The sequence below is a fragment of the Lepidochelys olivacea genome (genome assembly GCF_965140295.1).
Source record: "Lepidochelys olivacea isolate rLepOli2 genome assembly, chromosome: 3".
NCBI lineage: Eukaryota > Metazoa > Chordata > Testudines > Cheloniidae > Lepidochelys > Lepidochelys olivacea.
The window spans coordinates 57,070,837-57,094,407 of record NC_140413.1 but is presented as its reverse complement, the minus strand read 5'-3'; the positions used below and the strand labels follow the sequence as shown (position 1 = coordinate 57,094,407).

The following is a 23,571-nucleotide window of genomic DNA, read 5'->3' as shown; positions in this document are numbered from 1 at the left end:
CATTCAACTAATTTTTGTAAATGTATAATACAGTTCATGTCTTGAATTTCCAGGAATCTTCTCTTAATGGCCATGCAGTGTGGTGTTCCCTGATTGAGTGTGCAGCTTAAATAAATTATAATGGAAGTTGAAATGGGAAGAATTGGACCCAACAAGTAAGTTCCTGGGTTTTTGCCCCCCCCCCCAAATATTTCCACATGGAGATTATTGTTTTAAGACTTGTATATAACTCAGTATATTATTCACCCTCCTAAATAAACCACATTAAAAAGTGAAACTTACATCAGACAATATGGGGAGGCATCTGACATAAAGCACTAAGTGTTGTTCAAGTTGTATTTTGGGAAACAGATAAATCTTTCCTATTAAGATGTCTGAACTGTCACTTTACCAAAGTGAGATGGAAAATACTGTGCTGAATTTCACCTGACTGCAACTGCACTCATGTTTGCTCAATGCATTGGAATCTGCATATCAACCCACAGCTCTAAAATACTGAGTGAAAGGCATTTCAGAACAGGCACAAACATCTCAGAGTTGGGAATAAAAGCTACCAACAAATAGTGCACTGTCTCACAGAAAAAGTGAATACCAAATTAAGTTGTAATTTCTCACTTATCCTTGCCTATACTCTATGTGATAGAAATGGAAGGATGAAGAACTTTGGATTAATGTTAAATATGAGAACAAAGTCTCTGTCCACATAAGTTGTAATAAGTAGACAACATACTGTTGGGGAATGGGTTGCAACATGCGAAGGAGTGACTTTTTTTTTATCATGGGTCTTGTAAATTCTACATGTTTTGGTTTGTATTATTTATTTTGTTAGCATTTTGACATTAGATTAATTTAACTGAATTACTATAATTTACCTTTATGCATTTGCCTGCGTCATTCTATCCATGCTTCTGGTGGTAGAAAAGTGAAGCCATTTTAGTTGCCCAGCTAACTTTCAATTGTATCATGAGTATAATTTGAGTGACAGTTTTGTGTTGCCTTTTTTTAATAACAATTCTCTCTTGCCCTTCTATACCTCCTTCACCAGATAATTCATATAATTTTTATTTGTTGTTCTGTGAAAAACTCAATGGGCTTATGACCAAAACTTCCTTAGTTGTACTACCACTGGTAATATGGAAAGTTATCATGCTAAGATGTGAACATAAAGGCACAAGTTTATGAAGACCATCCCAAAAGTGTATTAGCCTGTTGGAACACTCTCTTTAATTTCTCAGTCATGGCCATTCAGAATCTCTGCATCTACACCACTAATACATAAAAAGCTTTAATTACCTGATATTTCTGTCTTTTAACACATTTTATTTAATGCTGTAAATGTTACATTATCCTGCTAAATGAATTACTTTACAGTATACAAATTGTGCATAATATAAATTGGAAAATTATCATATAGTGGAAACACCTAATCTTAAATTGTCTTGCATAAATGGGCATTACTTTACTGGTAAAACTGGCTCACATTTTAGATGTGACCTTGCTTTGACTTTAATATAGATCTAATCTGTTTCTTGCAATAGTTGAAAGGGAACTATACATGAGGAAAATGATACAATGTATTGTTGTGACACAGTGTCCTTCATCTAATGAATTCAAACAACTAAGATCTTGTTAATCTTTCTCTTCCCACACCTCACCCCCACATTTTTTCTATTAATGAATTGTAGATATTAGATTAGCCTTCTATCTGTAAATTTATTAATCTTCAGTTTGTGACAAGGTGTAATTAAACTGAAATCTTTGCCCTCTGCTATCACTGAATTATATCTAGTTCTGCACTCAGTGTGCATTGTGTTGTACGGTGTGTGTTCACTCGTTTTCTGCTTGGATTACATTTTACAAGAGTTTTTAAGAGTCCATAATCAAGGAAATATTTTCTTAGCCTTTGTTTTGCTCTATAGACTCTACAAAGGGATTTATTAAGTAATTCTATCTGTAACTCGCTGAAGTGAGCATCTTAGTGAGAATTTCACAAAGTTAGTCTTGGTCATTCTGCTATGTAGAGGGAGGATCAATCTCTCTGGTCTGGAGTGTACGGCTGCCAAGTGCTAAGAATTCCTGGAATGTAGAATTGCCACAGCGTTAATAAAGTTTGCTTTGTTCCCTTAGTGACTTGACCCATTGAGAAAATGTGGTTCCTTAGCAAGTTTTAATAGCTCAAAGTTGGTAGTGAATAAAGGGAAAGACCTCAACATAATTATGCTTGTTTTCACCTGCTGCCTGGAAGATTAACTTTCTTAACCTTAGTATAGAAAATATAACCCCTGTGTTTTGAAATAGTGATTTATGAGGATTCTTCACATTTGTTTTTTTTAAAATACCACAGATTTTTGCATTCCAAGCAGCTATATTCTTCCCATAAACTAGTTAGTTTGCTATATAACTTCATTTTAAGGCAAGTTCCAAGGAAAATAACTTCCTACTTATGCCACTTTAATCACGTAACTGATTCTCTATGGTTTTGAATTAATTTGGAAAAATAGTTGAGTTCTTAATCTTCTGTTTTCCCCCTTCATTATCTGCATAAGAAAACAGGAGTTAGGATGAAGAAACCAACTGCAAAACTGCACCACTGAGACTCGTTATGTCAGATATTGTTGTGTTTTTTGTTCTGTGGTAAATACTGTAATTCTGATAACTCTGTGATTTAATGGCAACTGGTTATCCAAAACAGTAAATTAGTAAAGTTTTATTACCCATTTAAACTTTACATAAGTTTTCACAGAGCATGCTAACTCCCTCCCCCGCGCCCAGTTATCTTCTGCAGTCATTCTGGAGCAAAGGTTGGATAAGTTAATTTTAAGATCACATAGCTTCTTCCATTCCTCTTTGCAGAAAGGAAGAAAGCCAATCCCATCATTATATTAAAACAGTCTTAAAATTAGATCTTCTGTTTCAGTGGCTAATAAAAGATCTGTCACTATATTTACTGAAAAGTTTTATGTTACTGATAAGTGAACTTAGTGGATTGCATAGTAATGCAATAATAAACACCACCATGACTGTTCTATTAGTATCTTGGACTCACAATAAGTTGCAACAGAGCATGCAAGTCACTTCTTCCATAAATCTTTACTGTAATTCTATACCATATGTAAAACAGACATATTTAAATTATATAACATTTGAGTATTAAATATACCTATGTTTCAAACTATTCCACTAGAAGTCATAAGTTATCTTATTAATAAAAATGTGTGAAAACAGGCTACTTTGTACATTTGCACGTAGCAATATGGCAACATGGAGAGAGGTTGTACCAGTTTTCTTAAGCAACTTGCTTGGATCCTCCTGTTGGATAATGATGTGAAGTAAACAGCTAAGGAGTGTGTATTGCTGTTGACAGTGAGCGACTGTAAACATCCTCGACTGGAAGCTGTGAAGCAGCAGATGGGGCTTTCAGTCGGATGTTTGCAGCTGCCAGCTGTCACAGACGTCAAGAAATGTTTGACACCTAAGCATAGCAGTCTTTTAAAACCTTTAGTGTGCTAGGTTTCTGTCTGTTTCAGAGACATGGAATTAAAACAGAGTGAAAATGTCTGACTTTTAATGTATCTTGAAATGTCTCTATAAAATATCTAGTAATAGTTCATAGATGTTTTGTTTTTTTTTAAAGGAATGATGTGAAATGTAAACCAGTAAAATCTTAGATGAAATAGGAATTCCTGGAACACTGAACTATTATAGTGAAGGTGAGAACTTTGACTTAGAAAAATGCTTGCTCAACTTTAAGTGTTTAGGCTAAAAGTAGGTTTCATACAGCTAAGTGTTTATACTGTATGGCTCATATATCAGGTCTTTATAAGAGGAGTCTGTGTATTTAGCTTATCTTTGATAGTTCATATAGAATTTCAAATGAAGCCTTTTAGGAAAGTGAAGCTTGCAAAATTTCGAAAGGGAGAAATATACTGGCTGTAACAGTAAAGTAAGAATTCAAAACTCGGCATTCTTGGAGAAGAGCAACATTTTTAACAAAATACGGGGGAAATGGCAGCATTTCATTGGACTGGTTTTTGTGGCTCATATACCATGTTGCGTCTCGTATAAATATTTTTTAAAAATAAAATCTAATGATATTTCTTCCCCTTCCCCCAAAACAAACAAACAAGTCAACATTAAATGGACTCTAAAACAAACAAACTGGCTTTAAGACAATTACAAGTCCTGTGCTTGTGGATCCCTATGTTTGCGTAAAACTCCAGGGGTTCAGCTGCACAAAACAGTTCACAGAATTGGGGTTATAGTTAGCAAAGTCATAACTTCATCATAGGTAAGAAAGGAAAAATAAAACTGGGTCAGAAGCTCATTCTCAATTGAAATTGCCAGGAAAAGCACTTATATTTTGAATATCTCATCTTAAATTTTAACATTTATCTGTGTATTAAATTTGTTTAGATAACCCTAGTTCTGTTTTAACGCATATTCCTTTTGTCAGTTTCCTTTCTCAGAAGAAAATATATTTAGTATTTCCCTATATATTTATATAAAAATAAATGACCAAGAAGACATTTGACCCTTACTGTAGTTCTGTGTTATAAAGGAGTTAATATTCCTGGACGCGATACTTATATTGACATACTTATTCAAACTAGTTTGGGGGCCCTAAGCAGGAATACACACAACACACATTAAAAAAGTAATTAGGGGGCCCTACACAATTGCTTTGTCTACTTATGCCTAGCACCAGCACTGTTTCAAAGCCATATCTCTGAGGTCAAGGAAGTGGGATCTATATTTGACACAACATCACTAATCCATGCTTTAGCACACAGCTTTAATGTAGATTTGCAGGCTTGCTGTTCATTTAGTTTGTTTTATTTATATTTCAGTAGTGCTTGGAGGCTCTAGTCAGGATCAGTGCTGTACAGTGTACTAGGAGCTGTACAACACACTATAAGAGACAAGCTCTTCAGGACACAGATTCCAATCTAATTTTAAGACAAACTACAACAAAGATAATTGGAGGAAGAGAGGGAGAGAGAAAGAGGTTAACCATAAGAACACATTGCATAAATTAGCTGTCTACATTACAGTAGATGGCTTTGAGTTGTCCGTCTTTTCATTCTTATTTTAATTATAAACAAAATAGGATGAATAATCGCTGCTAGCCTTCTACTTAGCCATTGAGTTAAGTTTCCCATTAAGTATTATGATAGAAGTAGGCCTTGAGGATAGAGTTGAATGAAGGCAGGGTAGCGGCTTTAGTTCCATGGATATGGGATGGCATGGAAACATATGCTTGTGAAAGCTGGAAGAGGAACTGACAGGTGATTTGTGGCTGACTTCATTAGTAGAGCAGAGGAGACAGGTTGCAATGTGTGGATGAGCAGAGAGAGGCACTGTTGTAAAGGGCCTTAAATGTGAGTATAAGAACCTTGAAATTTTTGTAATGGGTTCAAAGAGGTAGGTGGGGCCACAAGAACAGAGCAATCAACCAAGGAGATAATCTTAGCAGCACAACTTTGAATAGATTGAAGGGGGCAAGGTGGATGTCAGAAATGGCAGAGAGGAGGAAATTGTGGAAGTCAAGAGGGAAAACAAGTGCCTGGATTACAGTAAGCAATATGTCCAGATAAAAGGCTAGATCTTGAATATGTTATGTTGAATATGTTAGGGAGGAAGAAGCAGCAAGACTTGGTTGCAGCCTTGATGCCCAGGGAAAAGGCAGAGTTAAAGATAACTGATATGTTATGATTCTCAGTGACTTGGAGGATGATGGTATTGTTAATAGAATTGGTGAGTGGGGAGACTTGTAGAGGAATGATGAGTTTAGTTTTAGTTAATTTAATTGTTGAATTGACAATGAGCCACATCAGAGATCCAAACTGTGATTCAGGATTGGATGTAGGAGATTCTCCAGAAGTGGAGGGAGAGATCTGTGAGTAAGCCATGTGGATAGTTAAGATCTTCTGAAGTGGGAGGTGGGGAGGCGAGAGAAAGTGGGCCCAAAGGACTAATCCCCAAGAGACTCCACAGATAGTGGAAGTTGTGGGAGGAGGGGAAGGAGAGTCAATTGAAGGAAATGCTGAGGAAATAACCAGAGACATAGGAGAACCAGATGTAGATGGTCACAGAAGCTGGAAGTACGGTGTGGAAGAGGGATACAACAGGATTTCAAGAAGTCTCTGATCAGTGGTATTTAAAGCAGCCAAGAGATTAAGGACGATGACAATAGACTAGAAGCCTTGAGACCTACAAGAAGAGGTTGTTAGAGACCGTGGTGGGAGCCGTGTTAAGTGGAGAAGTGAGAATCTGGGTTGGAGAGAACTCGGGAGAGAGTTAGAGGAGAGAAATTCAGTTCAATGGTTGTAGACTTTTCAGTGATCTGAAAATCAAGAAGGAATCCTACAAAAAGTGGAAACGTACACATTGCTAAGGATGAGTACAAAAGAATAGTGCAAGCGTGTAGGGATAAAATCAGAAAGGCTAGGGCACGAAATGAGTTGCACCTAACAAGGGACATAAAACGCAATAAGAAAAGTATCTATAAATACAGTAGACACAAGAGAAAAATGAAGGAAAGTGTAGGCCCTCTACTTAGTGGGGAAGGAGAGCTAATTATGGATGACACCAAGAAGGCTGAGGTGTTTAATGCCTATTTTGCTTCAGTCCTCATTCAAAGATTAACTGTGACCAGATGCTTTACACAGTTAATATTAAAAATAATGGGAAAGGAACACAAGCCAAAACAGGGAAAGAACAGGTTAGGCAGTAATATTGCTGACAAGAATCTGGGGATAATAGTGAATTTGTGAACACAAATTGAATATGAGCCAACATGATGCAGTTGGGACATAATATTCTGGGATGTATTAACAGGGGTGTCATATATAAGACACAGGAGGTAATTGTCCCAGTCTGCTTTGTGCTGGTAATACCTCGGCTTGAGATCTGTGTCCAGTTTTGGGTGCAGCACTTTAGGAAAGATGTGGACAAATCGGAGAGTCCAGAGGAGAGAAAAAAATGAGTAAAGGTTTAGAAAACCTGACCTATGAGGAAAGGTTTTTAAAAAGGGGGGGGGGAGAAGAGCATGTTTAGTCTTGGGAGACTGAAGGGGAACCAGATAAGTCTTCAAATATGTTAAGAGATATTATAAAGAAGACTGTGATCAATTGTTCTCCCTGTCCACCGAAGGTAGGACAAGAAGAAATGGGCTTAATCTGTAGCAGGGGAGACTTAGGTTAGATATTAGGAAAAACTTTCTAAACATCAGGCTAGTTAAGAGCTGGAATTGGTTTCCAAGGAAGGTTGTAGAATCCTCATCATTGGAGGTTTTTAAGAAGAGGTTAGACAAACACCCACCAGGGATGGTCTAGATTAGAATCATAGAATAACAGAGTTGGAAGGGACCTCTGGAGGCCATCTAGTCCAATCCCCTGTCCAGAGCAGGACCAATCCCAACTAAATCATCCTAGCCAGGGCTTTGTCAAGCCTGACCTTAAAAATTTCTAAGGAAGGGGATTCCACCACCTCCCTAGGTAACGCATTCCAGTGTTTCACAACCCTCTTAGTGAAAAAGTCTTTCCTAATATCCAACCTAAACCTCCCCCACTGCAACTTGAGACCATTACTCCTTGTCCTGTCATCTGCTATCACTGAGAATAGTCTAGATCCATCCTCTTTGGATCCACCTTTCAAGTAGTTAAAAGCAGCTATCAAATCCCCCCTCATTCTTCTCTTCTGCAGACTAAACAATCCCAGCTCCCTCAGCCTCTCCTCATAAGTCATGTGTTCCAGACCCCTAATCATTTTTTTGCCCTTCGCTGGACTCTCTCCAATTTATCCACATCCTTCTTGTAGTGTGGGGCCCAAAACTGGACACAGTACTCCAGATGAGGCCTCACCAATGTCGAATAGAGGGGGACAATCACGTCCCTCGATCTGCTTGCTATGCCCCTACTTATACATCCCATAATGCCGTTGGCCTTCTTGGCAACAAGGGCACACTGCTGACTCATATCCAGCTTCTCGTCCACTGTCACCCCAGGTCCTTTTCCGCAGAACTGCTGCCTAGCCATTTGGTCCCTAGTCTGTAGCGGTGCATTGGACTCTGCACTTGTCCTTGTTGAACCTCATCAGATTTCTTTTGGCCCAATCCTCCAATTTGTCTAGGTCCCTCTGTATCCTATCCCTACCCTCCAGCATATCTACCACTCCTCCCATTTTAGTGTCATTTGCAAACTTGCTGAGAGTGCAATCCACACCATCCTCCAGATCATTTATGAAGATACTGAACAAAACCAGCCCCAGGACCGACCCTTGGGGCACTCCGCTAGATACCGGCTGCCAACTAGACATGGAGCCATTGATCACCAAACATACACTTCAATGATATTGCCAGTAAAGAAGACACTGACTGAGCAGCCCAGTGCTCACATTTTATAGGGCATGAGTGTGTGTGGTAGGGAAGGAATTTTCAAGGAAACTATTCAATTTCAAGGAGTGGCTCTAAAGAGGAGTTTGTGTGTCTGGGCATTCTCCTTTATTCTGCTCTCTTGGAGTTTAAATTACAAATGCAATAGTTACCTTTATTATGTAAAACTCTTAAAGAAAATTACTCTGTTTTGGGGTATGTCTACACTATGAAATTAGGTCGAATTTATAGAAGTCGGTTTTGTAGAAAGCGTTTTTTACAGTCGATTGTGTGTGTCCCCACACAAATGCTCTAAGTGCATTTAGTCGGCGGAGTGTGTCCACAGTACCGAGGCAACCATCGACTTCCAGAGCATTGCACTGTGGGTAGCTATCCCACAGTTCCCGTAGTCTCCGCCGCCCATTTGAATTCTGGGTAGAAATCCCAGTGCCTGATGGAGCTAAAACATTGTCGTGGGTGGTTCTGGGTAATATCATCAGGCCCCCCTTCCCTCCCTCCTTCCGTGAAAGCAAGGGCAGACAATCGTTTTGTACCTTTTTTTTCTTGAGTTACCTGTGCAAACACCATACCACGGCAAGCATGGAGCCCACTCAGCTAACCGTCACCGTATGTCTCCTGGGTGCTGGCAGACGCGGTACTGCATTGCTATACAGCAGCAGTTTATTGCCGTTGGCAGCAGACAGTGCAGTATGACTGGTAGCCGTCATCGACGCAGTCCTGGGTGCTCTTTTAACCGACCTCGATGAGGTCAGGGGCGCCTGGGCAAACATGGGAATGACTCAGCCAGGTCATTTCCCTTTTAAGTTTCATCTCCTTGCGATTCAGTACAACCAGCAGTGCACTGTCTTTTAATCAGCAGCCAGCAGAAGATGATGGCCAGCAGTCATACTGCACCGTCTTCTGCCGAGCACCCAGGAGATGACGATGGCTAGCGATCGTACTGCACGGTCTGCTGCCAGCAAGAGGTATAAAGATAGATGAAGTGGCTCAAAACAAGAAATAGACCAGATTTGTTTTGTATTCATTTTCTCCTCCCTCCGTGAAATCAACAGCCTGCTAAACCCAGTTTTGAGTTCTATCCTTGAGGTTTTGAGTTCTATCCTTGAGGGGGCCATTCTGTTTCTCGCAAAGCCACCCCCTTTGTTGATTTTTAATTCCCTGTAAGCCAACCTTGTAAGCCATGTCGTCAGTCACCCCTCCCTCCGTAAGGGCAATGGCAGACAATCGTTCCGCGCCTTTTTTCTGTGCAGACGCCACACCACGGCAAGCATGGAGCCCGCTCAGATCACTTTGGCAATTAGGAGCACATTAAACACCACATGCATTATCCAGCCGTATATGCAGCACCAGAACCTGGCAAAGCGAAACCAGGCAAGTAGGCGACGTCAGCGCGGTGACAAGAATGATGAGGACGTGGACACAGACTTCTCTCAAAGCACGGGCCCTGGCAATGTGGGCATGGTTCTAATGGGGCAGGTTTATGCTGTGGAATGCCAATTCTGGGCCCTGGAAAACAAGCACAGACTGGTGGGACTGCATAGTGTTGCAGGTCAGGGATGATTCCCAGTGGCTGCAAAACTTTCGCATGCGTTAAGGGCACTTTCATGGAACTTTGTGACTTGCTTTCCCCTGACCTGAGGCGCAAGAATACCAAGGTGAGAGCAGCTCTCACAGTTGAGAAGCGAGAGGCAATAGCCCCGTGGAAGCTTGCAATGCCAGACAGCTACTGGTCAGTCAGGAATCAATTTGGAGTGGGCAAATCTACTGTGGGGGCTGCTGTGATCCAAGTAGCCAACACAATCAAAGATCTGCTGCTATCAAGGGTAGTGACCCTGGGAAATGTGCAGGTCATAGTGGATGGCTTTGCTGCAATGGGATTACCTAACTGTGGTGGGGCCATAGACGGAACCCATATCCCTATCTTGGCACTGGAGCACCAAGCCGGTGAGTACATAAACCGCAAGGGGTACTTTTCAATAGTGCTGCAAGCACTGGTGGATCACAAGGGACGTTTCACCAACATCAACGTGGGATGGCCAGGAAAGGTACATGACGCTCGTATCTTCAGGAACTCTGGTCTGTTTCAAAGGCTGCAGGAAGGGACTTTATTCCCAGACCAGAAAATAACTGTTGGGGAAGTTGAAATGCCTATAGCTATCCTTGGGGACCCAGCCTACCCCTTAATGCCATGGCTCAAGAAGCCTGGACAGTAGTCAGGAGCTGTTCAACTACAGGCTGAGCACGTGCATTATGGTGGTAGAATGTGCATTTGAACGTTTAAAAGCGCGCTGGTGCAGTTTACTGACTCGGTTAGACCTCAGTGAAACCAATATTCCCACCCTTATTACTGCTTGCTGTACACTCCACAATATCTGTGAGAATAAGGGGAAGACATTTATGGCAGGGTGGGAGGTTGAGGCAAATCACCTGGCTTCTGGTTACGCACAGTCAGACACCAGGACGGTTAGAAGAGCACAGGAGGGCATGGTGCGCATCAGAGAAGCTTTGAAAACCAATTTCATGACTGGCCAGGCTACGGTGTGACAGTTCTGTTTCTTTCTCCTTGATGAAACCCCCCGCCCCTTGGTTCACTCTACTTCCCTGTAAGCTAACCACCCTCCCCTCTTCCCTTCGATCACCGCTTGCAGAGGCAATAAAGTCATTATTGCTTCATTGAAGCAACAATTACTTTATTAATTCATCACACAAATAGGGGGATAACTACCAAGGTAGCCCAGGAGGGGTGGTGGAGGAGAGAAGCACCAGGAGGGGTCGTGGAGGAGGGAAGGACAAGGCCACACAGCACTTTAAAAGTTTAAAACTTTAAAACTTATTGAATACCAGCTTTCTGTTGCTTGGGCAATCCTTTGAGGTGGAGTGGCTGGGTGGTCAGAGGTCCCCCCACCGCGTTCTTGGGTGTCTGGGTGAGGAGGCTATGGAACTTGGGGAGGAGGGCGGTTGGTTACACAGGGGCTGTAGCAGCAGTCTGTGCTCCTGCTGCCTTTCCTGCAGCTCAACCATACACTGGAGCATATTGGTTTGATCCTCCATCAGCCTCAGCATTGAATCCCGCCTCCCCTCATCACGCTGCCACCACCTTTCAGCTTCAGGCCTCTTTTCAGCCCGCCACTTAATCTCTTCAGCCCGCCACCTCTCCTCCTGGTCATTTTGTGCTTTCATGCACTCTGACGTTGTCTGCCTCCGTGCATTCGTCTGTGCTCTGTCAATGTGGGAGTTCAGAGAACATTTCATCGTGAGTGCGTTTTTTTTCGCCTTCTAATCTTCGCTAGCCTCTTTGAAGGAGAAGATCCTGTGGTCCTTGAAACACATGCAGCTGGTGGAGGAAAAAAAAGGGACATTTTATAGAACAATGGGTACACTCTTTCACGGTAAACCTTGCTGTTAACATTACATACATAGCACATGTGCTTTCGTTCCAAGGTCGCATTTTGCCTCCCCCCAGCGTGTGGCTAGCCCCTTACCCCTCACCATGGCTAACAGCGGAGAACATTTCTGTTCAGCCACAGGCAAACAGCCTAGCAGGAACGGGCACCTCTGAATGTCCCCGTAAGAAAAGCACCCTATTTCAACCAGGTGACCATGGATGATATCACTCTCCTGAGGATGACACAGAGAGATAAAGAACGGATGTTGTTTGAACGCAGCAAACATACGCTGCAATGCTTTGTTCTACAATGATTCCTGAGTTCGTGCTACTAACCTGGAGTGGTAAAGTGTCCTACCATGGTGGACGGAATAAGGCTGCCCTCCCCAGAAACCTTTTGCAAAGGCTTTGGGAGTACATCCAGGAGAGCAACGAATGCCAGAGCAAATTAATCATTAAACATGCTTGCTTTTGAACCATGTATAGTATTTTAAAAGGTACACTCACCAGAGGTACCTTCTCTGCCTGGCAGGTCCGGGAGGCAGCCTTGGGTAGGTTCGGGGGGTACTGGCTCCAGGTCCAGGGTGAGAAACAGTTCCTGGCTGTCAGGAAAACCGGTTTCTCCACTTGCTTGCTGTGAGCTATCTACAACCTCATCATCATCATCATCATCATCCTTCCTCGTCCCCAAAACCTGCTTCCGTGTTGCCTCCATCTCCATTGAAGGAGTCTAAAATGGCATGCAGCTCATCCTAGAAGCGGCATATTTTGGGTTCTGACCCGGAGCGGCCATTCGCTTCTCTGGTTTTCTGGTAGGCTTGCCTCAGCTCCTTAAGTTTCACGCGGCACTGCTTCGGGTCCCTGTTATGGCCTCTGTCGTTCATGCCCTGGGAGATTTTGACAAATGTTTTGGCATTTCAAAAACTGGAACGGAGTTCTGATAGCACGGATTCCTCTCCCCATACAGCGATCAGATCCCGTACCTCCCGTTCGGTCCATGCTGGAGCTCTTTTGCGATTCTGGGGCTCCATCATGGTCACCTTTGCTGATGAGCTCTGCATGGTCTCCTGCAGCTTGCCATGCTGGCCAAACGGGAAATTGAAATTCAAAAGTTTGCGGGCCTTTTCCTGTCTACCTGGCCAGTGCATCTGAGTTGAGTGCTGTCCAGAGCGGTCACAATGGAGTACTCCCGGATAGCTCCCGGAGGCCAATACTGTCTAATTGTGTCCACAGTACCCCAAATTTGACCCGGCAAGGCCGATTTCAGCACTAATCCCCTTGTCGGGGGTGCAGTAAGGAAATCGATTTTAAGAGCTCTTAAAGTCGAGAAAAGGGCTTCGTCGTGTGAACAGGTGTAGGGTTAAATCGATTTAACTCTGCTAAATTCGACCTCAACTCCTAGTGTAGACCAGGGCTAAGAATTTTGGCTGGCATTTAGAGATTTCTCCCCCTGCCTCCCTTGCATAGCCCACTTAAGGGCCGGGCATACTTGCGGTCTTCTGCTGCAATTGCCCTCCTTATAATATGAGACTGGAATTACTAACTTCTTACCAAAATTTCAATTATACTGTGACATGGTTAGATTTTTCAATGTATGCTGCCATTGTTAGCAAAATGGTCTACCTCTCCTGTTTTACGAGAGGAGATGAAAACACTAATTACAAAAAATGGCAGCATAGCTATAACAGTATTTTATAAACTGCTAACACAATTCTCTGGTCACTTAATTTTTTTTTATTATGCTACTCCATTTTATCTCATGTTAAAATTGTTTATTCCAAACTCAGAGTTGTAGAGTTATGAATGAGATATTAATTACAGTAACAAATACAAACTTTACAAATCCACTGAAGTTGTTGTTGTTAGGCATTCATTGGATCATTAACAAGTGACATTTTTTTAATTAACTGGTACATCTAGTTTGGCTACATGAAGAACAGTATAACACTTTCTTTTCCTCTGGAACAAGATAACTTACCAGTGTGCCAACAGCATAATATGCAGGCTGGAGTGTATTACAGATCAAAAATTCTGACATAGAAGGGATTTTATAGAATGAGCTATCTTGATTAGTGGATATTATGTAATTGTAAAGCTTCCTTGCATATCTGATGTGATTTAAGATTTATAGGCGTGAATAAGAATACAGAAATGGTAGGTGCTGAACATTAAAATGTAAAATGTGTCAACTTTTTAAAGATTTTCAGATCTTACCATAACCATAATGTAGACTTACAACCATGTCATATAATTCTCATATATAGCCATATAACATACAAAAGAGAAATTATACTTTGACAAATTTACTGATTTCTTAATTCTCCTTCCTAATTATAGTGAGTTGGGCAGTTAATGCTATAATGTAAGTAGTAGCCCTTAAAAGATTCCCTTGAATGGGTATGGCTCTACAGAATCACAAAGAAAATAGTGGAAGGCGTGTAAGTGATGAACAAATTACTTTACTTTGGAGCTTGACAAATGCATTTACCATCTCTTTCCTTGACAAGTGGGTGGGCTTGCTCATCAGTTTCTGCACGTTTAACAAACTAACAAACCTCTGCCATTAATGTAAATTAATCCAATACTATCTGCCTGAATCTGAGAAATACTAGAAATGTGAACTCTCCATTCCTCTCAGTGGAATGTGCATGTGTGCTGTCTGTTTCGACCCAGAACACTTCTGAGGGGCTTCCACTGTTTCCCTTCCAATAAAACCCAGCATGTATTTAAACACTGGCAGCAAAGAGGATAAAACTCCATGGCCTAGTGGGCCACTTGTCAAGGATTATATAGGTCCCCCTTTTCTAGCAAGAAAATAATGCACAGATTTTTCTAAGATTATTTTCTTCCTAAATTCATTTCCTTCACCCACTTCTTAATTGTGGCAGGTCAGTTTTCCCCAGTCCTCCACTCTTCTTCAGTGCAATATAAATGGGTTTAAAAATAGTTTGAAGAGGAAGGTGAGATTGAGGGTCCAATTGGGAGGAAGGATGGAACATTTACATGTATAACAAGAATTTCCAGGGTTATAATAAAGGTTTTAGAAGGAATCTAAAACCTCATGCTTCAGGATTTAAGCAAATCTCTAACCTATATTAGGAATTAGGAGGAAACTCCCACTTCTGCCAACTGTAGCTCTTCTCTTCTCCTTCCTCCCCGCCCCCCTCCCCCCCCCCCCGGGTCTTCCTCAAAAACTTTTGGTACTGGCTACTGTCATGGACAGGATACAGGACTAGATGGGCCAGAGCTTTGATTCAATATAGTAACTCCTATGATTAAAGATCAAAGGGGTTGGGGGGGGGGAGATAGTCCTTTGCCTCCAATCCTACTTCTTCTGACGTATTGCACAACACAAGTTGTCCTCTCCACTTATTGCAGTATCAGTAAAGCTCTTTAAACATCTTGACTCTAACCTACTATTTCTGAGTTGCTCATTACTTTCATCTATCATGCTGAAAAAAATGTGGTTTGACCTCTGCCTGAAAATGAGGTTTGTTTCTAAAGTTTTTGAGCAAAAGCAGTTTGAGTTTTTGAGTATGATGGCACAAATTGAGACTTGAATAGCCTAGGCCTGAAAAACATAGGCCAAGATCTTAAAAAGTAACCAGTGATTTTGGGTGTCCAACTAGAGACATCTTAAAGGCTCCTAATTTTTCAGAGGTTGGGTGCTCAGTGCTTTCTGAAAATCAGATCTATTTAAGGTGTCTCCAGTTGAGCACCCAAAATCATGTCAGTCTTGAAAATCTTGGCCATATTATGGGGTTTCCAGAAGTCATTCTTGAAGTTGTCTCATGAGCCTATCCTGGGAAAATGAGTCCTTTTAATATGTCATAACTGTTGTCTGCTTCTAACAGTTAGATACTGTTCTGGCCCTTATTTGACTTGAGCTGGGTCATAATTCTGAAGAAAGATGTATTTATCCATATAAAATCAATATATTTTTTTAAATTCTTGTTTAAAGATTATTGAATAGTCAGTCTAGTTTGAACCCTCAAGTTCTGACCTAGTTTAACTTATTTGTGTAATCTCCAATGCTTCCAGATATTGGCAATGGAACAGTGAGGTCAGAGTAGGTAGATCAAATTCCTAAATCAATCTGTTTCTGATTCATCTTTGAAGCACAGTTCCAGATCTTCAGTGTAAGCCAAGTTCTCTGCAGCAACAAATGTTTCTGCTTCCCTGGGTGTATCGAAAAAGTAGCAGAGGGATAGCCGTGTTAGTCTGGATCTGTAAAAGCGGCAAAGAGTCCTGTGGCACCTTATAGACTAACAGACGTATTGGAGCAGAAGCTTTTGTGGGTGAATACCACTACATGCATCTGACGAAGTGGGTATTCACCCACGAAAGCTTATGCTCCAATACGTCTGTTAGTCTATAAGGTGCCACAGGACTCTTTTGCCATTTTTAAAAAAGTAGGTATGTTCAGTGAAATCCGAATGCAATTTGGCAAGCTAGAATATGGAGATGATGCTGCCTGCCAAAATTTAACCTTAGTGGAAGCTCTTCTCTGTTTTCAGTAGACCTGGAATATACTCATACAAGATCTCTGTTGCCTACACATGGAAACACAGCGGATGTCTTAAAATATTTATATTAAGTGACTTGCGTGTAATAAACAGCTGTAGAGGCACTTTTAAACCCTGGGTAGTTTCCTTGCTTGCAATTTCTGTTCAGGCTGTAAGAATTGTATTATAGATGTGAGAGTAATTCAGACAATTGTTAAATGAGCAGCAAAGAACACCAAATCTCTGGGTAGATTTTTTTTTTTTGTCTTGTAAAACTGCTATATAGCACCAAAAGTGTGCTAGCTGCTTTGTTCTGGCCTCGGAGAATAACTGGTGGGCCTACAGATTGAATCCAGTAAGCAGGCATAATGTGGCCGACAGACAGAAGACTTGTGGGCAGCTAGAACTTAAACACTTCTCTGGGAGTCCAGCCTCAGAACATAGGCAGTGGGAGAATCCAGAGAGCGGTGCAAAGAACCTATAGGATGTCTCTTCCTCTAAAATTTCCCATGGTTGGAACTGTACTGGTGATAGCAATGGTGGTAGCACAAGTGTAGACTAGCCACCAATATTCTAACTATTGTCATCTAGACTGACATTTGCACTGGTAGAGCTGTGCCCGAGTTAATGATGGGAAACTTGGTAAGAAAAGCTAATAAAGACAAGATCTGAGAGATTGGAGATCAAGACAAGAAGAAAGGAAGGGAAGTTAAAGGCAAGAAAGAATGAAAAAGTGCTTTTCAAAGTGAGGAGAGAGATGATAAATAGTTAGAATGGAAGTGGGGAAAGTAAGGAGACAGGACTAAAGAGAGCAAGAAAAGCAGTGTGTAGCTTGAAACTTAGTACAAGTGCATGTTTCTTCATTATATTGTATTTCCCTCACTGGTATTATAGAGCCCTAAAACTATAGCAAGCTGGTGTGGTCCTTGATGCTGCATCAGTTTGACACGCTTTCTCTAAATGCATCCAGTGTAGAGGAAAGACTTATTCTTCTAGATTAACACTTCAAACCACAGAGAGAGGAAGGTGTTCAACACACTGAATTCTGCTAGACACTTTCACCCTGACTCTCTGCTATTGAAAGTCACCTTTGACCCCTAACTGCCATCCAAAGGCCCACTTAATTTAGGCACCCGTAATTTAGAGGCTCCTCCTCAATGGAAAGCTGAATGGTAAAGCCACCGACTTTAAGTTGCTGAGCTACATTTGGAGGGAAGTGTTTTTCGTAGATTATAAAGAAAGGAGTGACTGTTCTGATCTAGTCTGACTTCCTGTACAACCAAGGTCATAGGACTTCTCTGAATTAATTCCTGTTTTCTCAGAGTAGGTTTCCTTTCTAGTGGTCTGACTGAATACAGTTCCCTCAGGATGGGTATGGGTACGGGAAACCCAATCTGGATCACTATTCAGTAATAGCAGAAATGGGAGGGGGAAAAGTCAGTACCAAATGACACACACACAGTTTCCAGGACTGCGGGCCACACATGATTTAGAATAGGAACTCTTCCCCACTGAGTTATATTTGAGTTGTACAGAGAACTCACTTCTCATGTAACACAAAACTAGAATGTGATTATGGTTTACGCTTAATCTACCTGTTGTAATGGCACTACGTATACATCATGACTAAAGTCATTTCAGTGCCAAATGACTTCGTAGCTGTACAATGAACTATCTGAAGAAACTGACAGGAAATATAATTGTATGTAAAAACTAAACAGACAGTGTATGGTGACTGAAGGTCACAACCATGGATATCCTGAACTCCATAGAATCCCTGGTTCAAACACTGGTGTCCTCCTTGGAATGATGCTATTGTGTATAGACTTACACAAGGCCCTTCAAAATGTCCTCCTTTTGTTACCCACATACACACTATCCAACTCAACTGTCCAGATTGAAATATCACAGAGAGTGATGGATGAAGGACAGTTGGTATCTAACAAGGACATCAGATTTTTAAATCACACAGACTCTGACAGATGCCAATCTAAGCAGCTGTGGAGAACCTGCAAAAGGGAGATCTGTACAGGGAATCTCTTCAGGAGATGGGAGAAGACAGCATACATTGGCCAGAACTCAGATGAGTATGAAATGGCCTTGGAGTATAGCTGTTCCCACATTGAATAACAACAGTATCCCAATAATGACGGATGACACATCTACCAGGCTTTAAATCAAAAAAGGCTGGAGGAATCACTTCTTCAACTCTACAGCAAAAAGCTGCTCCGTTGAGAAGACAGTGTCTCATTGCTTCATGTCTTCCATCTAGAAGGGAAGCTCGATATCAAGACAGTTTGGCTTAAACAGGTGATTGATCAAGCCAAATGGAGTCTCCATCACAAGGTGGTCAGACTTCTAGTCAACTCTTGGCAATGCAACAATTGGTTTAGCTGTAATGTTCAGGTTCTTCTCAAAAAGACAAGACCAAAAGAAAATGGTAACAGATGCTCTCTCTCAGAGTTGTCCAAAATCTAACTTATAAATATCCATACATTCTGAAGATCGGGAAGGAGAGTGATGTTGATAGCCCCTTGCTGACTTAGGAGATCCTAATTCTGACCTGAAGAAGTTTGCAGCTTGCCTTCCCATGCAGAAATTGTGCTCGTTTGCATTCTGTCTCTCCCATAGGGTCTGATCCTGCATCATGGCTGCATGCTGACCCCAGCTGCATGGTATTTGAAAGGAGAACATTCAAATGAGGGGGGACTTAACAAACTCATTATCTAACGAGCATCTGTGAAGAAGTTGTTCCACAGCACATACTGTTAGACGTGACCGATGATCCTGATGTTTGGTAAGGTCCATAATGTAGTCTCAATTAATTCTGTCAGACATGTCCTGGAATTTCTACAAGACAATCTGACCACAGATACTAAACTTTGGACCTTTAAAGTGAAAGTGGCAGCTTTATCCACCATACTGTTGACAACTATCAGAAGAGGATGAATCTCACTATACCTAGACATGAAGAAGTTCCGTGGTGGGAAGGAAGTCTCCAGTCAGTCCTCCTTTGGTGCATACAACACAACCCTGAGGTTTGTCTTCTCCCTTCTCAGGGTGTCTCCTGTGAGTGGCACAAAGTGAAATGAAAATGGATGAAAATAGAAGTGTGGAACACATGCTCCCATTCTAAGTGACATTCAGCCTGGAAGAGCCACCCTGCAAGGGGACTCCTTTCAGGACCAGCACTGCAAACTCTAGTGCTGGGGGTGGTTCTCAAGATGCTACATTTTAATATTGAGGGGAAATCCGTGGTGAAAGTGGATATCTATTTCCACTTAACTACAAACTTTGAAGCACATGTAATCTTGCTCCAGGAAACGCACTCCACCACCAAAGCACAACTGCTAGTTCTGTGCTATTCTGTCATAGCTCATCACCATCACAAGCGCTTGGGATGGCCTCTTACATTAGAGAAGGGTTGTCCATTCTCACTGCATTGACATCTAGTCATAACATCAATCCTGAGACATCAATCTGGCTACTTTTCCAAGTAACTTTCCTCATAATCATGATTTCAGCCAGAAGGATGTCAGACTCAGGATTCTGTCCATAGATCTATAGTATTGACACTTCACAAAGAGAAAGTAGTGCTCAGAACGAATTTGGCCTTAATGCCCAAGTTGAATATCTTTATACAAGAGTTAATGCTGAATTTATTCTGTGAAACTCTTACATCGCTCAAAAAGTCTCTGCCGTATGCTAAATGTCCACAGGGTTCTCAAGATCCATATAGAACACACAAACTTGCTGAAGTGTCCTGTACAATCCAGCCACCAAAAGCAAGAAGCCTCAAGGGTTTTCAGTTTCAAGATGGATCAAATAGAGTACATTGGAAGCCAGTAAAGCAAGACATCTGACCCCCCTGCTTCAAAGCAGAGCCATGGCAACTATCTGTGTGGAAAAACTTTATGCATTATTTGAGGAAACGTTGAAGGAAGGTGTTTCGTGCTTTGTCCATGCTTTTCATAAAACAAAGATTTGCAACATAGGGGTGTGTGTGTGTGATGCTGTTTTGGGAAGATGCATGTTACACCTTAGTGATCAGAGAGACCAACTGTAAATAGTAATGCATAATATGTAGGAATTTTTGTCTTATCTAGCACTTGGCTATGCACTGGCTATACACTGCTGACAAAATCCTATCATAAAGGATCTGTGTACCTTCCTGAACAGAAAACATGAAAATGTATCCCTGCTTACCTGCACATTTCCTTTCTTTCTCATAGGAAGGTTCACAAATCTGCCTAACCTTACATAACTTCTTATAATGTGGGACAATATTAGTAGAATCAGGAGGAAGAGGACATATGCGTTGACAATTTTTTTATAAAAATAATTTTTAGTATCTCTGATCTCTTCCACACTGCTGCTTACAGAAGTAACTTATTTCATAATGGCTGGGTTGTCAGTAACTGGGTCACTGCTGCTCTGTTGCTGACTAACAGGTCGGGTTTTGCCCCTAAACAGCAAGCAGGTTGAAGACCCAATTTTTTTTTACCTAATGGTAGAGACAGAAAACTATGGTAAGTGCACAAACATTTTTGTTCTTGTATGGTATTAATTGGGCTCAATTTCTAAAAGCTACACACACCTTGCAGGTTTCAGAGTGGCAGCCGTGTTAGTCTGTATCAGCAAAAAAAAATGAGGAGTACTTGTGGCACCTTAGAGACTAACAAATTTATTGCAGCTTTTCAAGCCACTATTTTATGGGGCTCTTGTTCCATTTATCCTGGTTACACTGATTAGAGTGTTTTCCACCATAGACTCCTTGTTTAATATTGCAAAAATAGCTAATGCCATAACTTTCAAAAGTGTCTAATCCTTTTGTGTGCCCCACTCCCATCCTCACCCATGGCTTTCAGATGGTGCTGAGTGCAGCTCCCATTGGCTTCAGTGCTAGATGTACTGATTAAATTGAATTAAAATGTACTATTTTTGAAAGGTTCGTGATTGTGGGTATGGTATTTGGTGCTTAACGTCCTCGTACAGATACTTAGCATGCAATTTGACATTTAGAACTATTGTAACTACTGTTCTGCACTAAATTTTAAGGGTTTCTTTTATAGAAGAAAACCTTTCTAAACAGATGGCAGACTACACTTGTTAGATGTGTTGAATTACCGGATAAGGTGATTGCACACAGAGATGCTTTCTTTTCCATGAAAGCTGTAAAACAAGCAAGCACTCTAACTGGATCTGTAAATAGATTGTCTACTGTCTGTTTTCATTGGTGAAGTATCTTTGCTTCTAGTGTCCTTAATGAGATTCAGCAGCTGCTAATGGGATTATATAGTTTAGCTTCTAATGTGTGAATACAGTGAATATTTCTTTCATTTTAAAAGATGCAAGCGTTTTTGCTTTTTAAATTTATTTTATTAACCACAATTTCTAAATAGCCCCCTTTTTTAATATTTGATATTGCAGCGTATGAGCAGAAATAGTATGTGCTAATGTGATCATGTACCATATCAGGCTGTGACATCGTATTCTAGAAAACACATTGTGCCAATCTTGAATTGTATTCACTTACTGAAAAGGTTGTCTAAAGATATAAATCTCATAGCCTTGTATCAGTATAATGTAAATCATCTCTGTGATTAGACTGAAATTTGCATTTTACTAACTCTTATGGAGGAATAACAGGTTCAGAGACAAAAATAGCTGGCCTTATACCCTGATATGTTGCTCTAATTTCTCGTCCTTGCTTTGGTGTGAATAACTTTCCTTTGTTTTTTCTGAGAGGGAAGTTGGCAACTTTCATGTTTAGGGTTGAGTTGGTATGGGAAGCCTGTTGGAGTGGACAGACTGTCCACAGCAAAGGCAGCCAATGTGTATAGATATAGTTGTTTTGTTTTTGTTGACAGTTGATTGGAGTGCTTGTTGAATATCCGATGGCGAAGTCTTCCAAAAGCCTGGCTTGTTTTTTGTATGCTGTTTGACACTTCTTGATCCAGGGGATCATTACTTGAGGTGGTAACAGAGTTGGATCCCTATGTATGTCATGCGAAGGGCAAACTGAAAAAATGTTGGTTGTAAACCTTCTGACATTTGATATCCTAAAATGATAGCTTGTGGGAGATCTTCACTGAACAATGGGGATTATATGGTTGTGTTAGAGAGGCGGTGAATCAAAGAACTTTTGAAAAGTTAGATAACTTTTTGTGTTAAATGCCCCCTCAGAGGTCGCTTTGTGGATTATGAACATCTTTCTGAACCTGATTTAATAGTCATTTCAGCCCTGAAGTTTACCTCTAAATGCTATATGAAAACAAATTGCTACTTTTTTGTTTTAAAGCTGTTGTCATGCTTATGAGAGGTCTCACTTCAGCAGCTCTGGAGAACAAAATTCTCTATCTTCAGAATGAGCAGCAGCTGGACAGGATTTTCTGCGTGGTGGAGGAAGAGTATAGGTAAGCTACTGTGCCTCTTGGATTTGAGTCTTGGCCTCTGCTAACAATGGCGCTAATTTTGGTGACTGCTTATTTATTGTATGTCCTCTTATCCTAGTTTCCAGTAATTCCAATGAAGCATGGTGTAGCCCTGTCCTACCAAGAGGCAAAAGTGTCAGTCATGGGAGATTCTAAATATCCATTCCCTACCCTTTATCTTGGGGTTATTTTTCTCGCTCATTAAAGCTAAAGAGATGGAGTCCTCAATCTTCTGTTCCAACAAATTGCAGCTTTCTTTTTCCTTTTCTCTCTTATTAGATTCACTAAGAGGAAAAGGAGGATGGGATTGGGAGTGGAGGGGAAAGGGAGGGGGCAGAATAGAAACAAAGATGAGAAGTCTACTGTGGAAACTCCACTTGCTACTGACACCTTCTGTAAATGCCCCCTTCAATTTGTACGCCAGTATAGTGGCTTTAAATTAGTGTATTGTTGACCCTTTGATACAGCCCAGTTCTGGAACTGCAGCACTGATCAAAAAATCCTCCATAAAGGAAGTACCTGTCTGCATCCCTACAACCCTTGGCAGGCTTCTTTGCTTGCTCCAGAGGTTAATACAGTGAAGTAGCTGGATAGGCTAGTTGCATCAAGTAATGACTTCTGAATACTAGCTGGATGCTCTCAATTCTATCCAGGAAGAGCATGAAACAGAGTTGCAGTTAGTTGTTTGATTGTCCTGCAGTGCTTCTGAGATGTTCTGATGTTGTGAAATGGGCCAAACTGAGAGAGGAAGATGTATTATCAGGTCTAAATCCATTGTATGGTATTTGATGTCTTAAAAGGCTGTCTTGGCTGCAGGTTACTTAGCTGAGAAGTAGCACAATTAATGGTTTTAGT

The 23,571-nt window shown here is 41.1% G+C and overlaps 1 long non-coding RNA gene across 5 annotated transcripts in view; it reads left to right on the top strand.

The window, feature by feature from the left end:
- The window catches only part of LOC311518604, a 54,638-nt gene that overhangs the window by 11,754 nt on the left and 19,313 nt on the right, over positions 1–23,571 (top strand). For 4 of the 5 annotated variants that reach the window (XR_014711045.1, XR_014711046.1, XR_014711047.1 and 1 more), the window contains 2 exons: positions 54–155; positions 22,584–22,698. This is a non-coding gene — a long non-coding RNA (uncharacterized lncRNA). Of the gene's footprint in view, positions 1–53; positions 156–3,634; positions 3,711–22,583; positions 22,699–23,571 lie in introns of all 5 variants that reach the window. The other variant, XR_014711048.1, reaches the window with a different exon arrangement.